General features: G+C 39.8%; 2 pseudogenes across 1 annotated transcript; one reads left to right on the forward strand and one right to left on the reverse strand.

Moving 5' to 3' along the window:
- Positions 1-2,274: 2,274 nt before the first annotated feature.
- LOC117018398 (midkine-like) lies at positions 2,275-3,612 on the forward strand (annotated as a pseudogene).
- A 7,661-nt stretch (positions 3,613-11,273) lies between these two features.
- Positions 11,274-14,178, reverse strand: LOC117020802 (heat shock protein HSP 90-alpha-like; annotated as a pseudogene). The gene has a single exon (XR_004422734.1). The product of XR_004422734.1 is annotated as a heat shock protein HSP 90-alpha-like (transcript).
- Positions 14,179-16,044: the final 1,866 nt, after the last annotated feature.

A 16,044-nucleotide genomic window follows, 5' to 3' on the forward strand; every position in this document is an offset into this window, starting at 1 on the left:
ATTATCAAAAGAACAGAAAACAACGAGTTTTGATGAGGATGTGAAGAAATTGGAACCTTTGTGTACTGTTGGTGGAAATTTGAAATGGTTCATTATGGAAAACAGTATACAGATTTCTCAAAAAATTAAAAATAGAACTGCCACATGATCCAGAATTCTACTTCTGGGTATATAGTCCAAAGAACTGAAAACAAGATCTCAAAGAGATATCTACACACCTGTGTTCATCACAGCATTATTCTTAATAGCCAAAAGGTGGAAGCAACATAAATGCCCAGAGACAGATGAATGGATAAAGAAAATGTGATATATATGTACAGTGGAATAATATGCAGTCTTTTAAAAAGCAAGGAAATTCTATCACATGGTACAACATGGTTGAACCTCAAGGATATTATGCTAACCAAATAAGCCAGCCACAAAAGGACATGTAATGTATGATTCCACTCATGTGAAGTACCTAAAGTAGTCAAAATCATAGAACAAAAAGTAGAAAGGTGGTTGCCAGGGCTGGGGGGAGGACAAAGGGGGGAATTAAAGGGTATAAAGTTTCAAGGTTGAAAGATGAAAAAGGCCTAGAGATCCGTTGCACAACAATGTGAATACACTTAACAGTACTGAGCTGTGTGCTTTAAAAATGTTGAGTGTATATTTAATGTTGTGTGTTTTTTATCACAATAAAAATTTTTCAAGATAGATATGTAGATGATAGATATATTAGATAGATAGATAGATAGATAGATAGATAGATAGATAGATAGATGATAGATAGATAAAATAAGTGCACAACACAAAAACACATGGCATGCAGCTAAAAACAGTGCTTAGAGGCAAATTTATAGCTGTAAATGTGGGATTTGTAAATTTTGGGGAGAGTCTGCAGCACAACTTTAGGCAGATTGCTCATGTGGAGGGTCTGAAGTACTGAGAAAAGGCTCAGACTGGACAAGTGGTTGGTTGGGTTGGGAGACACTAGGGAGAGGTGCACAGTGTTCGCCAGTTTACTGGAGAGTGACAGATTTTGTACCTGGCTGTGCCAGAACAGTTTGGTAGGAAGAGAGCTCAACAGGGAAACAATGGCCCCTGCCAGTGCTTCCATCCCCTGAGTTTGTACCCCCAATCTCTGCCCTACCAGCCTTCACCCTAAAGTTAGTCAATTTCATTCCTCCTGATATGTCCCAGGCACTTCTCAAGCTGCTGCCCCTGTGGAGCTTGGAGTGAGGGGTTTTGTGCAAGCCCTTTAAGAGAAGTATCTAGATCTCTCACAGCCTCTCAGTCTCTCAGATTCAATCTCAGCTGGTTTTCAAAGCCAGATGTTATGGGGACTCTTCTTCCCAGTACTGGTGCCCCAGACTGGGGAGCCCGGGGTGGGGATGTGACCCTTCATTCCCCAGGGGTGCCTCCATAATCACCAAGATATCCCTCCCATAATCAACACACTGGATGTGGGATCTGCCCAGTCTGATTCTCCTCCCTTCCCACCCATCTCAATGTGGCTTCTTCTTGGTATACCTGTTTAGAGGAATCCTATTCAGCTAATCTTCAGTTGATTCTTAGTAACAGCTGTTCTATAATTTAGTTGTAATTTTGATGTGTTCATGGGAGAAGGTGAGTTCAGAGTTTACATACTCCACTATCTTGTTTTCCTTCCAACGTTTGTTTCCTTCCCATGATCCTTTTAATGTGCTGTTGATTTTGATTTGCTAGTATTTTGTTTTAAAAATTTAGCATCTTATTTATCAGAGATTTTGGTCTGTAATTTTCTTTTCTTGCCACATCCTTATCAGGCTTTGGTATCAGCATAATGCCTCATAAAATGAATTTAAGTATTCCCTCCCCTTCAATTTTTTGAAGACTTTGAAAAGGATTGTTTATTTTTTGCATATTATGTAGAATTCACCAGTGAAACCATCTGGTCCTGGGCTTTTCTGTGTTGGGAGGATTTGATTACTGATTCAATCTCCTTACTTACTTATTATTAGTCTGTTCATATCTTCTATATTTTCATGATTCAGTCTTGGTAGGTTGTATGTTTCTAAAAATTTTTCCATTTATTCCAGTTAACCTAGTTTGTTTGGCATATAATTGTTCACAGTAGTCTCTTGTGTTCCTTTATATTTTGTGGTCAGTTGTAATGTTAAAAAGTCTTGATAAGCAGAAAATACCACTTCCCTCCATAAGAGAGGAAAACTCAATTTACCAAACATTCTTGTAGTTACACATGGACAGGAGATGCCAACAGTCAGATGACAACATGCCAGACTTTGACTCAGGATGTGGTGGCACAAAGGGGCTGAGGTGTACAGAATTCATTTGGTAAAGGTGGTGTGAGTAGGAGTAGTGCCATCCAGTTTCCAAGAGCACCAATGGTAGCAGTCCCAGCCCCAGGTTCCAGTGTCCAGCATCAGGAGGGTCACTAATGTGAACAGTGACATCTGTGCCCCGCTGCAGAGGCTGTGGTTCATATGTGGAACCCAGGTTAGAAAGGGATTGTGAATTCTGTTCCTGGCTGTTGTAGCTTCAGTCCTGTTCTGTGGCTTTCTCTGAAATAAAATGAGACACAATAATATACACAGTTATTTATATTTGTTATTAGAAAATTTGGATTCCATTGTTTGTTCACAAGAAGTGAGTTGAGAAATCAACGTAGGTAATAAGTTTCAGAGAGCAAGCACTTAGAGATTTTCTTTTCACATTAGTTTCAGGTTTACAAAACAACATAATGATTACACCCCTCACGAAGTGATAACATCCCTCCGATTCTATCACCCCTGTGACATAGTATAGAGCTGTTACAATACCATTGACTATATTCTCTATGCTGTACTTTACATCCCATGACTATATATGTATGACGTGTGTGTGTGTATATTTATATACATATACATATGTACGTATATATATATATAATATATGTATATATGTGTATATATATATATGTATATATATATATATATGGTCAGTATTATTTTACATCAGCTTCAGGTAATACCATATGATCTCACTTATATGTGGAATCTAAAGAACAGAATAAACAAACAAACAAAACAAGCAGACACAGAGGTACAGGGAAAAAACTGATGGTTGCTAGATGGGAGGAGGTTGGGGGATGGGGGAGAAAGAGACGGGATTAGACAGTACAAACTGGTGGTCACAAAATAGTCAGGGTTGACCCGGTGGCCGAGACCAAGCAAAGCGGCTAGTTGCAGCACAGAGGCTGCCTCCTCCTCACCCTCCTCACCCTGCTGGTGCTCACCTCTGCGGTGGCCAAAAAGGAAGACAGTGTGAACAAGGGCAGCCCAGGGATTGAGTACACAGAGTGGACCTTGGGTCCCTGCACCCCTAGCTGCAAGGACTGCTGGTGCGGGTTTCCACTAAGGTACCTACCCTGCCCAGACTCAGTGCTTCCGGTGCAGGGTGCCCTGCAACTGGAAGGACTTTGGAGCCCACTGCAAGTACAAGTTTGAGAACTGGGGATAGTGTGATGGGTGCTCTGGACCAAGGCACACTTAAGAAGGCACCGTCCAAGGCCCAGTTCCAGGAGACCATCCACCCTGCACCCCCAAGGCCAAAACCAAAGCCAAAGCCAAAGAAGGGAAGGGAAACAACTAGCGGCCAGGCCTGAATGCTAGAGAGCTCCTGGCCCACGCCATCCTCCCACAGGCCCAAGACGGAACCCACCAGTGTCTTTCGTCACCCGTCAGCTTTATCATTCATGCCCTGTCTCTTCCCTTTCCCTACCCCACCCCCAAGTGCCCAAAGTGGAGAGGTGCAAGGGATTCTGGGCAGCCTCCCCCACACCCTCCCTCCAAAGGGATTTGGTTCCCGTGCCCCTTTTGTTCTTCCCCACAATGACGCCATTACTAAGAAACAAAATAAACCATTATTTTTTCCAAGTAAAAGCTTTTTTTAATAAAAAAAGGGAAGGGTCCTAGGTGGCAGTTCTCCATGTCTTCCATATCTTAGTTATTATCTCCTCAAATATTACCTCTGCTTTATTCTCTCTTTCCCACTAAGGAGTCTAACTAATATATATTAGATCTTCCTACTGTATCCTTTACATCTAACCAGCTCTTATATTAATACCATTGTTTGGTATCTCAATGCCTTCTTTTAGATGTTTTCTTCTGACTTCTTTTCTAGTTCATTAATTCTCTCTTCAGCTATATTTATTTGCTGCTAAATCCTCCTTTTAGCTCTTTTCTTTTTAAATTATTTTTATTAAATTTATTAGGGTAACATTGGTTAATAAGTTTCAAGTGTACAATACTATATCATTGTGTCCTCATCACCCAAAGTTTAGTGTCCTTCTATCACCATATATTTGACTCCCTTTACCCTCTTCAAACACTCCCTCATCCCCCTTCCCCTCTGGTAACTACCTTACTGTTGTCTGTGTCGATGACATTTTTTGTTTGTTTTGTTTGTTCATTTGTTGCTTTCTGTTCATATCCCATATGGTTCTTGTCCTTTCCCATCTGACTTATTTTGTTTGTTTGAGATGATATTCTCAAGATCGATCCATGTTGTCACAAATGGCAGTATTTCATCTTTTCTTATGGCTGAATAGTAAGTATCCCATTGTATACATGTACCACTTCTTCTTTATCCAATCATCCATCGAAGGACACTTAGGCTGTTTCCATGTCTTGGCTACCTTGAATGAGGCTGCAATGAACATAGGGAGATATATATATATATATATATATATATATATATATATCTTTACAAATAAATTTTTTCAAATTTATTGGGTAGATACTTAGAAGAGGAGGGATTGCTGGGTCATATGGTAGCTCTATTCTTAATTTTTTGAAGAACCTCCGTATTGTTTTTCATAGTGGTATATGAATTTACATAGCCACCAACAGTGTACGAGGGTTCTTTTTCTCCACACCTTCTCCAACTCTTGTTATTTATTGTCTTGTTGATCACAGCCATTCTAACAGGTATGAGGTGGTGCCTCATTGGGTTTTGATTTGCATTTCCTTTACAGCTAGTGAAGTCAAACATCTTTTCATACATCTGTTGGCCATTTGTATGACTTCTTGAGAAAAGTGTCTGTTCAGATCCTCTGCCCATTTTTTAATGGGATTGTTTGTTTTTTTGTTGTTGTTGAGTTGTATGAGTTCTTTATATATTTTGGATATTAGCCCTTTATCGGAGGTATTATTTGCGAATATCTTCTCCCATTCAGTTGGTTATCTTTTTGTTTTGTTGATGGTATCGTTTGCTGTGCAGAAGCTTCTTAGTTTGATACAATCCCATTCATTTATATTTGCTTTTACTTCCCTTGTTTTGGGGGTCAAATTCATAAAATTCTCTCCAAGACCAAGGTCCATAAGTTTAGGACCTATGTTTTCTTCTCTGATTTTTGTTCTTTCAGGTCTTATATTTAGGCCTTTGATCCATTTTGAGCAAATTTCTGTGTATGGTACTGTAATAGAATATATGAAGGTCTGCCTGGGAACATTTGGGGATGAAAACTCTCACAGTGGCTGGGATACATGCTTGGCCTTGGAAGGATTGGCTACCCTCCCAAGGACCAAGAAAACAACAGAATGAGGAGCCGTGCCTTTGACCTAGCACAGCTGGGCCGAGCTCCGATACATCTAATCTCATACCAAGGGCTGGCCTGGGCTCCTAGCCAGATCCGAGACCAGTTCCTCGTGTTGCTACACGTATGCTTATTGGCTCTTGGCCATTGTTGTTAGTGAAGTTCTCAAAAATCCCAGAAAACCGAGGCAAACACTGTTGTTGTTCCCCGGGTCGCCTCGGATGCTGCAAGATATTTCGCCTGTGCTGATGACTCTACTTGACTGGGATTTCACCCGTGCTGATGAAAGGCCAGTGCTGCTTCTGCGACTCTAATTGACTGGGCCCTGGTGGTACGATGAATTGCCTCCTTGCTTGTTAGTGGTATGATGATATATTCCCCTAATCTCTGTCTTGTCTTACTTACTTTCGCTTTGTAATAAAACTCTTTAACCCCTTCACCCTTGCTTGTGGTGATGTGTCTTGCGTATCCAGACTTGAAATTAAATCTGTGCACAGCAATCGATAATACTTATTGATACAGGTGCCAAATAGCAGTCTAGTTTCATTCTTTTGCATGTAGCTTTCTAATTTTCCCAGCACCGTTAATTGTAGAGGCTTTCTTTTCTACATTGTATGTTTTGACTCCTCTGTCAAAAATTATTTACTGATATACATGTGGGCTTATTTCTGGGCTCTCAATTCTGTTCCATTGGTCCGTGTGTCTGTTTTTTTGCCAGTACCATGCTGTTTTGATTACTGTCACTTTGTAGTATAATTTGAAGTCAGGGAGTGTGATACCTCCCACTTTGTTCTTTTTCTCAGGATTGTTTTAGCTATTCAGGGTTTTTTGTGGTTCCATAACAATTTGATTTTTTTTGTTTGTTTCTTTGTTTGTTTTATTTCTTTGAAATGTGCCATTGGGATTTTGATGGGGATTGCATTAAATCTGTATATTGCTTTGGGTAATATGATGACTTTAATTATGTTGGTTCTTCCAACCAATGAACACAGAATATCTTTTCATTTCTTTGTGTCTGCTTCAATTCCATTTTAATAATGTTTTGTAGTTTTCAGTGTATAGGTTCTTCACATTGTCTATTAAGTTTATCCCTAGGTATTTGATTATTTTTGTTGCAATTGTCAACGGAATAGCTTTTTTCATTTCTTTTTCTGAAATTTTATTGTTAGTATATAGGAATGGATTTTTGTAATTTTGAATCCTGAAACTTTAATGTACAGAGGGTGCCAAAAAAAAGTATACACATTTTAAGAAAGGAAAACTGTTTTACTCAATATACACTGACAACAAAAGATGAATACAAGTCACATTTGACTTCTGCAATTATAAGAGGTGCTCAAAGTGGTTACCATCAGCATCCAGACACTTCTGATTATGGCGGACTAATGCTTGAGCAACATTGACCAAAGTGTCCACTTGTACACACTTTCTTGGCATTCCCGGTATTTGTTTATTGTTTCTAATAGTTTTTTTGGTGGAATCTTTAGGATTATCTATATAAAGAATTATGCCATCTGCAAAAAGTGATCAGTTTACTTCTCATTCCCTGTTTGGATACCTCTTATTTATTTCTCTTCCTTGATTGCTCTGGCTAGCACTTCCAGTAATATGTTGAATAACAGTGGTAAGAGTGGGCATCCTTGTCTTGTTCTTCATCTTAGAGGAAAGCTTTTAGTTTCTCACCATTGAGTATGATATTAGCTGATGGTTTGTCATATTATTATGTTGAGGTATTTTCCTTCTATACTCACTTTATTAAGCGTTTTAATCATAAATGGATGTTGTATCTTGTCAAATGCTTTTCCTTGCATCTATTTATATAATCATATGATTCATATCCTTTATTTTGTTAATGTGGTGTATCACATTGATCAGTGTGTTGAACCATCCTTGCATTCCTGAAATGAGACACACTTGATCATGATGTATTATCTATTTAATGTATTGCTGTATTTGATTTGTTGTATTTTGTTTAGGATTTTTGCATCTATATTCATCAGAGATATTGGTATGCAATTTTCTTTTTTTAGTGTTATACTTACCAGGTTTTGGTAGCAGGGTAATGTTGGCTTTATAAAATAAGTGAGGAAGTATTGCTTCTTCTTCAATTTTTTGGAAGAGTTTGAGGAGGACAGGTGCTAGATACTTTTTTAATGTTTGGTAGAATTCACTAGTGAAGCCATCTTGTCCTGGACTTTTGCTTTTGGGAAGGTTTTGGATGATTGATTCAATTTCCTTACTGTTGATCAGTCTATCTAGATTTTTCAGTTCTCCGTGATTCAGTCTAGGAAGCCTATATGTTTCCAAGAACTTGTCCATTTCTTCTAGGTTATTGAATTTGGTGGCATATAATCCTTTATAGTATTCTTGGATGATCTTTTGTATTTCTGTGTTGTCCATTATAACTTCTCCCTTTCATTTCTGATTTTGTTTGAGTCTTTTCTCTTTTTTCCTTAGTAAGTTTATCCAGAGGTTTGTCAATTTTATTAACCTTTGCAAAGAACCAACTCTTTGTTGCTCTTTTTTTTTTTCTTCCTTCTACTGACTTTGGGCTTTGTTTGTTCTTCTTTTTCTAGTTCTTCTTAGGTTGCTTATTTGAGATTTTTCTCTTTTCTTGAGGCCTGTAATGATATAAAGTTTCTTGTTATTACCACTTTCACTATATCCCAAATTTTTTGATATGTCATATTATCATTCTCATTTGTATCTATGTATATTTTGATCTTTCCTTTTATTTCTTCTTTGACCCAATTATTCTTTAGTAGCCTGTTGTTTAATCTCTACATATTTGTGTGGGGTTTTTTTACTTTGTTTTTGCAGTTGATCTCTAATTTCAAAGCACTGTGGGCAGAGAATATGCTTGGTATGATTTCAATCTTTATAAGTTTGTTGAGGCTAGTTTTGAGTCCCAACATATGGTTTACCCTTGAGAATGTTCCATTTTCACTAGAGAAGAATGTACATTCTAGCGTTCTGGAATGAAATACTCTGTAACTGTTGATTATGTCCATCTGGTCTAATGCATCATTTAAGGCCAATATTTCCTTATTGATTTTCTGTTTGAATGATCTATCCATAGCTGTCAATGAGGTATTTAAGTTGTGTTTTTGTCACTTTCTTCCTTTAGTTCTGTTAGCAGTTGCTTTATATTACATGTTTTGGTACTGTCAGGTTGGGTGCATATGTATTGAGAAATGTTATATTTTCTTCATGATTGTCACCTTTATCATTAAAAAGGGTCCATCTTGTTCTCTTACTACTTTTTTATCTTGAGATTTATTTTGTCAGTTATAAGTACCTTTCTCTGGATGCCATTTGTTTGGAGTATCATTTTCCATCCCTGCAGTTAGGGTCTGTGTTTGTCCTTACAGCTGAGATGTTTCTCCTGAAGGCAGTATATAATTGGGTTTTCTTTTTTGATCCAACCTGCTATTGTGTGCCTTTTAATTGGTAAGTTCAGTCCACTTACATTTAGGGTGACAGTTGATGTATGAGGATTTTCTATGGCCATTTTATCTTTTGTTTTTTTGGTGGTTTTCTGTTTCCATTGTTTCTTTTCCCATGTATTTCCATTATTTTAGGGGTTTTTTTGTTTGTTGTGTTTCGTTTTGTTTTTGTATTCTATGATTTTTACCTCTATTTCCTTTTTTTTATGTATGTGTCTCAGTTCTAGATTTTGTATGTGTGGTTACAGTCAGGTTTATGCAAAAGAAAGTTTTATTTACACATTAGTCCTTTTTCTTCTTATTGCATCTTATCTCCATTCACCTGTGCAAGTTCACGTCCTTTATCCCCTTCCCTTTTATGTTTTCTTGTTGTCATAAATTATTTATTTTTATGCTGTGAAGTCATTTCCAAACTAGAGTAGATATTGTCTTCTTTTTTCAAATGTTTTTACCTCCTTTAACCTTTATGTTACATTTAAGTGTTAAATACCTTTTCTGAACAAGTGTTGCAATTTCCTGCTTCTGTCTCTCTGCTAGTCATCTTGCTCATAGTTTTTGTATCCTTTTTTCTTTTTGTTTCAGGTAGAAAAACACCCTTCAGAGTTTCCTGTAATGCAGCTCTTGTGGTGGTAAATTCCCTCAGCTTCTGTATGTCTGGGAAAGTATTTCTTCTTCATACCTAAAGGATAACTTTGTTGGATATATTGTTCTTTTTCTTTTATTAGTTTCAGGTGTGCAAAACAATGTAATGGATATTTATCATTTATATCCCTCACACAGTGATAACCCCCTCCTTATCTTCTATCCCTCTGACATCGCACACAGCCATTACATTTCCACTGTCTCTATTCCTAATGTACTCCACTTCTTGTAAATACACACACACACACACACACACACACACACACACACACACACATATATATATATATATATATATATATATATATATATATATATAATTGTAGTTGACATTCATCATTGTTCAGCTTCAGCTTCAGGTATACAGTGCAGTGGTCAGGCATCTACATCATCCCTGAGGTGGTCTCCCTAATGAGACAAGTGTCCATCGGATACTCTACAAAATCTTTACAACATTATTGATTACAGTCCTAAAATTGACTTTCGTATCCCCATGGCAATCTTGTGTTTACCAATTGTGCTTTCTAATCCCCTCACCTTCCCCCTAATCCCCACACCCCTCCCTTCTAGCAACCCTCAGTTTTTCCTCTATGTCTCTGAGACTTGGATATTATTCTTGACTGGTGATTTTTCTCTTTCCATAATTTGAATATTTGATTTTACTTTCTTCTAGCTTGTAGAGTTTCTGCTAAATAATCCGATGATAATCTACTGGGATTTCCTTTATAGGTTACTGTCTTCTTTTCCCTGGCTGCCTGAGAATTATTTCTTTGTCATTAATTTTTGACAGTTTTAATATAATGCCTGGTAGAAGGCCTTTTTGCGTTAAGATAATTAGGTGTTCTGTTAGCTTCTTGGATTTGAGGATCTAGTTCTTTCAATAGATTTGGGAAGTTCTTGTCAATTGTTTGTTTGACTAGACTCTCTTTTTTTCCTCCCTATCTTTTCTTTCTGGTATACCCATTATTTTTATATATGGCTCTTTCTAATGGAGTCAGATAGTTCTTGTAGAGTTCTTTCTTTCTTTCTTTCTTTCTTTCTTTCTTTCTTTCTTTCTTTCTTTCTTTCTTTCTTTCTTTCTTTCTTACTCTTGATTCTCTCTCTTCCTCCACGTGATTCATTTTTACATTTCTATCTTTTATGTTACTAATACTTTCCTGCATCTGGTCTCTGTTCCCTTAGCTTGGTAGTTTATTCTTTCTTTCTTTCTTTCTTTCTTTCTTTCTTTCTTTCTTTCTTTCTTTCTTTCTTTCTTTCTCTCTCTCTCTCTCTCTCTCTCTCTCTCTCTCTCTCTCTCTCTCTCTCTCTTTCTCGTTATTGTTCTTGTTCTTCAGCTTCAAAATTTATTTTTGGTTCTTTTTTACAATTTTAATCTCTTTGGTTAAGTACTTCTTTTGTTCATTGATTTTGAGTTCATTGAATTGCCTTTTGGAGTTTTCTAGTATCCCACTGAGTTTTTTCAGAACTTCAATCTTGAATTCTGTGTTACTTAATTCACAGTCTTTCATGTCTTTAAGTTTATTTTCTGAAGATTTTTCATTTTCTTTGTGAATTCCCATGTGTCTTGGTTATTCATTATGCGTGATGAATTATTCCTCTGCCTGCACATTTGTGGGAATGAAAGCTGCTTTTTTTTTTTCATACATCTGTATTTGTCACCTTTTAAAGCAAAATGTGACCTGGGCACAATGTTTCCATTCACAAAACTTGCTCTGGTTCCTTTCCAAGTGCCTTTGAGAGGCAGGCTTACAATTCTGCGACTCTAAAGAACACTTTTCTTTGGAACACAAACCCTATGGATAGTTACTCCCATCAAGTTGGTTCTGCTTAATATACTATTTTCTAGGGTTGGGTACATGCAGTTAACAACTACAGGGGTGGAAGGGTTACAGCGGTCCTAGGAGATTCAAGTTGTTTTAAGCGATATTCTTTTCAACAGGGGTGCAGCTCAGAACTTCAATGACAAAAAATTTGGTACACTAGGGAATCCGCTTTATAACTACCTAGATCACAAAGTTAACATAACATTTAGGTCAGACATTTTACAACAAAACGCTATGTCTCCATCAGTTAAAAAAACCCAACATGAAACGAGAAAGGAAAAACTAGCTCAGCTTTAGTGCCTAAGGTATCACAGTAGCAGACACTTAAAAGTTGAAAGAAATCTTATCTTTCTTTTAAGTACGTATTGTCATGCCATACGTTTTCAAACTAACACAAAAATAAAAAAATCCTTGAAAATATATGGAAGGGAATGAAGGTAAAATATTTAACACGTGTACAAGCCACCCTTCAGGCAGAGCTCAGTCTACTTCTTCCATGCGTGATGTGTCATCATCCCCTTCGAGGGGCGGCATCTCTTCAGTGACAGTAGCATCGCTGTCGTCAGCAGTGGGGTCATCTTCATCAATACCTAGACCGAGTTTGATCATCCTGTAGATGCGATTGGCGTGGGTCTGGGGGTCTTCCAGACTGAAGCCGGAAGACAGGAGCGCGGTCTCATAGAGCAGGATGACCAGGTCCTTCACAGACTTGTCATTCTTGTCGGCTTCAGCCTTCTGCCTTAAGGTCTCGATGATGGAATGGTCAGGGTTGATCTCCAGGTGCTTCTTTGCCGCCATGTAACCCATTGTTGAGTTGTCTCTTAGGGCTTGAGCCTTCATGATTCTTTCCATGTTTGCTGTCCAGCCATATGTGCTAGTGACAATGCAGCAAGGGGATGTCACCAATTGGTTTGACACAACCACCTTTTCTACTTTTTTCTCAAGGATGTCCTTCATGATTTTGCAGAGGTTTTCAAACTTTGTTTTTTTCTCCTCCTGTTTCTTTTTCTCTTCTTCATCTTCTGGAAGTTCCAAGCCCTCTTTGGTGACTGACACCAAAGTCTTGCTGGACACAGTACTCATCAATAGGCTCGATCATGTAGATCACTTCCAGGCCGTGCTTGCGCAGCCACTCCACGAAGGCCGAGTTTGCCACCTGGTCCTTAGTCTCACCTGTGATGTAATAGATGTGTTTCTGGTTCTCCTTCATCCTTGTGCAATAGTCCTTGAGAGAAACCATCTCATCACCAGAAGCAGATGTGTAGTATCTTAACAGCTTGGAAAGCTTCTTCCGATTTTGAGAGTCTTCATGTATTCCAAGCTTAATATTTTTAGAGAACTGCTCATAAAACTTTTTGCAGTTCTCTTTATCTTCTGCCAGTTCAGTGAAAAGTTCTAAACACTTTTTGACCAAATTCTTTCTGATAACTTTCAGAATTTTGCTTTGTTGCAACATCTCCCAGGAAATATTGAGAGGGAGGTCCTCAGAATCCACAACACCTCTGATGAAATTCAGGTATTCAGGGATTAGCTCCTCGCAATTGTCCATGATGAAAACTCTGCGAACATACAACTTAATGTTGTTCTTCTTCTTTCTGTTTTCAAAGAGATCAAAGGGAGCACGTCTTGGGACAAAAAGAAGGGCTCGGAATTCCAACTGTCCTTCAACTGAAAAATGCTTCACTGCCAAGTGATCCTCCCAATCGTTAGTCAGGCTCTTGTAGAATTCCCCATACTCTTCGTTACTAATGTCGTCAGGATTTCTGGTCCAAATAGGCTTTGTCTTATTCAGTTCTTCTTGGTCAATGTACTTCTCCTTGATCTTCTTCTTCTTCTTCTTGTCACCATCCTTCTTTTCTTCTTCTTCTTCATCAGAACCAACATCTTCTATCTCAGGTTTGTCGTCAGACTCCTTTTCTTCCTTTTCTTTCTCTTCCTCTTTGTCTTCCTTTTCTTCAGCCTCATCGTCACTGACTTCTTTATCACGTTCCTTCTCCACAAAAAGAGTAATGGGGTAGCCAATAAACTGAGAGTGTTTCTTCACAATCTCCTTTATTCTTCTCTCCTCCAAGTATTCAGTCTGGTCTTCTTTCAGGTGCAAAACAACCTTTGTTCCACGACCCATAGGTTCCCCTGTGTCAGTCCTGACTGTGAATGAACCTCCTGCAGAAGACTCCCAGGCATACTGCTCGTCATCGTTATGTTTGGTGATCACGATCACTTTCTCGGCAACCAAATACGCTGAGTAAAAGCCAACACCGAACTGGCCGATCATAGAGATATCTGCACCAGCCTGCAAAGCTTCCATGAATGCTTTGGTACCAGATTTGGCAATAGTACCAAGGTTATTGATCAGATCAGCCTTGGTCATTCCTATTCCAGTATCCACAATAGTGAGGGTTCGATCCTGTTTGTTTGGAATGAGGTTTATGTGCAGCTCTTTCCCGGAGTCTAGTTTACTGGGATCTGTCAAGCTTTCATATCTGATTTTGTCCAGAGCATCTGATGAATTTGAAATAAGCTCCCTCAGAAAGATCTCTTTATTCGAGTAGAAAGTATTGATGATCAATGACATCAACTGGGCAATTTCTGCCTGAAAGGCAAACGTCTCAATCTCCTCCTCCTCCATTGGCTGGTCTTGGGTCTGGGTTTCCTCAGGCATCTTGGCTAAAGGACCGCAGGAGCTGCGCAGCAACCGGACGCAGAAGCAACTGGCCGAAAGCTGCTTTTTAAAGAATTTTACACCTCTCTGTTTAGCAGATTGATAAATGGAAGTCTTTCTTTCGTTTTCCAATAGGTGGCGCTGAAGCACTAATTTTTATTTTTTCTTACCAGCACTTCTGAGGTTGCTGGGGTGGTGTGGGGCAGGGTCGCCTGGGCAGTGGAAAACGCTCCCTGTTCCCTGAGGAGGTGGTCATCCTGTTTACAACCAGGTCACCTGGGTCTCAGAGCACCATTCCTGTGGATTTGGAAGGGGGAGACCATGGGTCTCCTTTGTGTTCCTAGTGCTGCCTTTCTGGAGCCAGAAGCCGCTAGCAGGGCTGCTCCAAGTTGACCCAGCTGCTTCTACCAGGCTGCGCAGGAATGGGTGGATGGGGATGAAGCTGGTTTGTGCATCTGTCTGTGGTTTTGCTCGTCTTTGTGGGTTTAACCGCAATGAGTACAGACTCCTTAGGAAAGTTTTTTTTCCCCCAGTCCTTTCGTGATCTCCCAAGTTAGGATTTTACTGCCCAGCCGGCCACAGGGGATGGGGTGGGCAAATTCCCCATCTGCAGAATCCTTTGTTTGATGCTGGCAGGCCTTGGAGCACAGCGAATTTTTTGCACTGTTTCTCTGCCCCCCAACCTTAGGCCCAACCTCAGTGTGTGCCAGCCACCCAGGCCCTATTATTGTCTCCGCCCTGCTGGTCTGGTCTGCCCAGTGGGACTGCATCCCAGCCCTTCACTGCTATAGCGTCTATCCACTAGGGCTGCTAGGAGTACGGGTCTGAGTGGGGCTTCTATCTCTGTCTTTTTCTTTCCCTCTCCCATCTGTTCTGTTCACTCAGATACACCCACTGTGGGGACACAGCCCCAGAGAGCACTTTCCAGGCTTTTGGCCTCACATAGAAAGGTGCTGGCTCAAGTAGTAAATGACCATCAACTGTGATTGGATGGCCATCAGCTGTGGCTAGTCGGCCGTCAGCTGTAACCAGTGAGCCATTGGCCACTCATATAACTGCCGTGGCTACGCTAGCAGCAAATGGGGACTAGCAAGAAGATGGTGGCTGAGCCTGCAAGTGCGGATTGCAGTTAGCACGGCGGATTGCGGCTAGCAAGTGGGGTTGGTTGGCAGAGAGAAGTAGACAGCAGGTTGTGGATAGTGTGGCTCCTGCTTCCCGTGTCTCCAACCCAGCCACCAGCGAGACTATAGCGGTATGACTCCCCTACCGATGGCTCCGTGGGTGTTCCTTTTTGGCCTCACCATGTCCTGCGTTCTTATGTGGGGAGTGGGACCAGAGACCCCGCATGAGTCCCCGCGTGACACCCACATTTAGATGTCTCTGCAAGATGTCTCACATGTGTTTGTGAGATAAGCAGTGAATCCTTTGTTGAATTATATCTGTCCAGCTTGTAACTTCAAGGGAAGAGATGGAGGAGGTCCTCTCAAGCCGCCATGCTGCTGACCCTAAATCCTCCTTTTAGTTCTTAATTTTGTTTACTATATATTTAAATTACAAATAAGATTTTGGTTTTTTATTTCAAATCTGCTTTGTTAACTTTTATAATTTTCAATTCTCCCTTCATAAATTTAAGTTTAGCTATTGTTTCTTTGAATATAGGAAGCAACTGTGCCATGCGGGGCGGCCTGCGGGGTCTCTGGTCCCGCTCCCCACATAAGAACTCAGGATGTGGCTAGGCCAAAAAGGAACACCCACGGAGCCATAGGTAGGGAAGTCATACCACTATGGTCTCAATGGAGGCTGGGTTCACACAACATGCGACCTGCTATCCATTTTGTTGCCAACCGACCAACTCTCCTCGACTTCCCTCTGTAGCCACGGCAGTTATATTCGTGGCCAATGGCTCAATGGTTA

Source organism: Rhinolophus ferrumequinum, chromosome 3 (assembly GCF_004115265.2).
Source record: "Rhinolophus ferrumequinum isolate MPI-CBG mRhiFer1 chromosome 3, mRhiFer1_v1.p, whole genome shotgun sequence".
NCBI lineage: Eukaryota > Metazoa > Chordata > Mammalia > Chiroptera > Rhinolophidae > Rhinolophus > Rhinolophus ferrumequinum.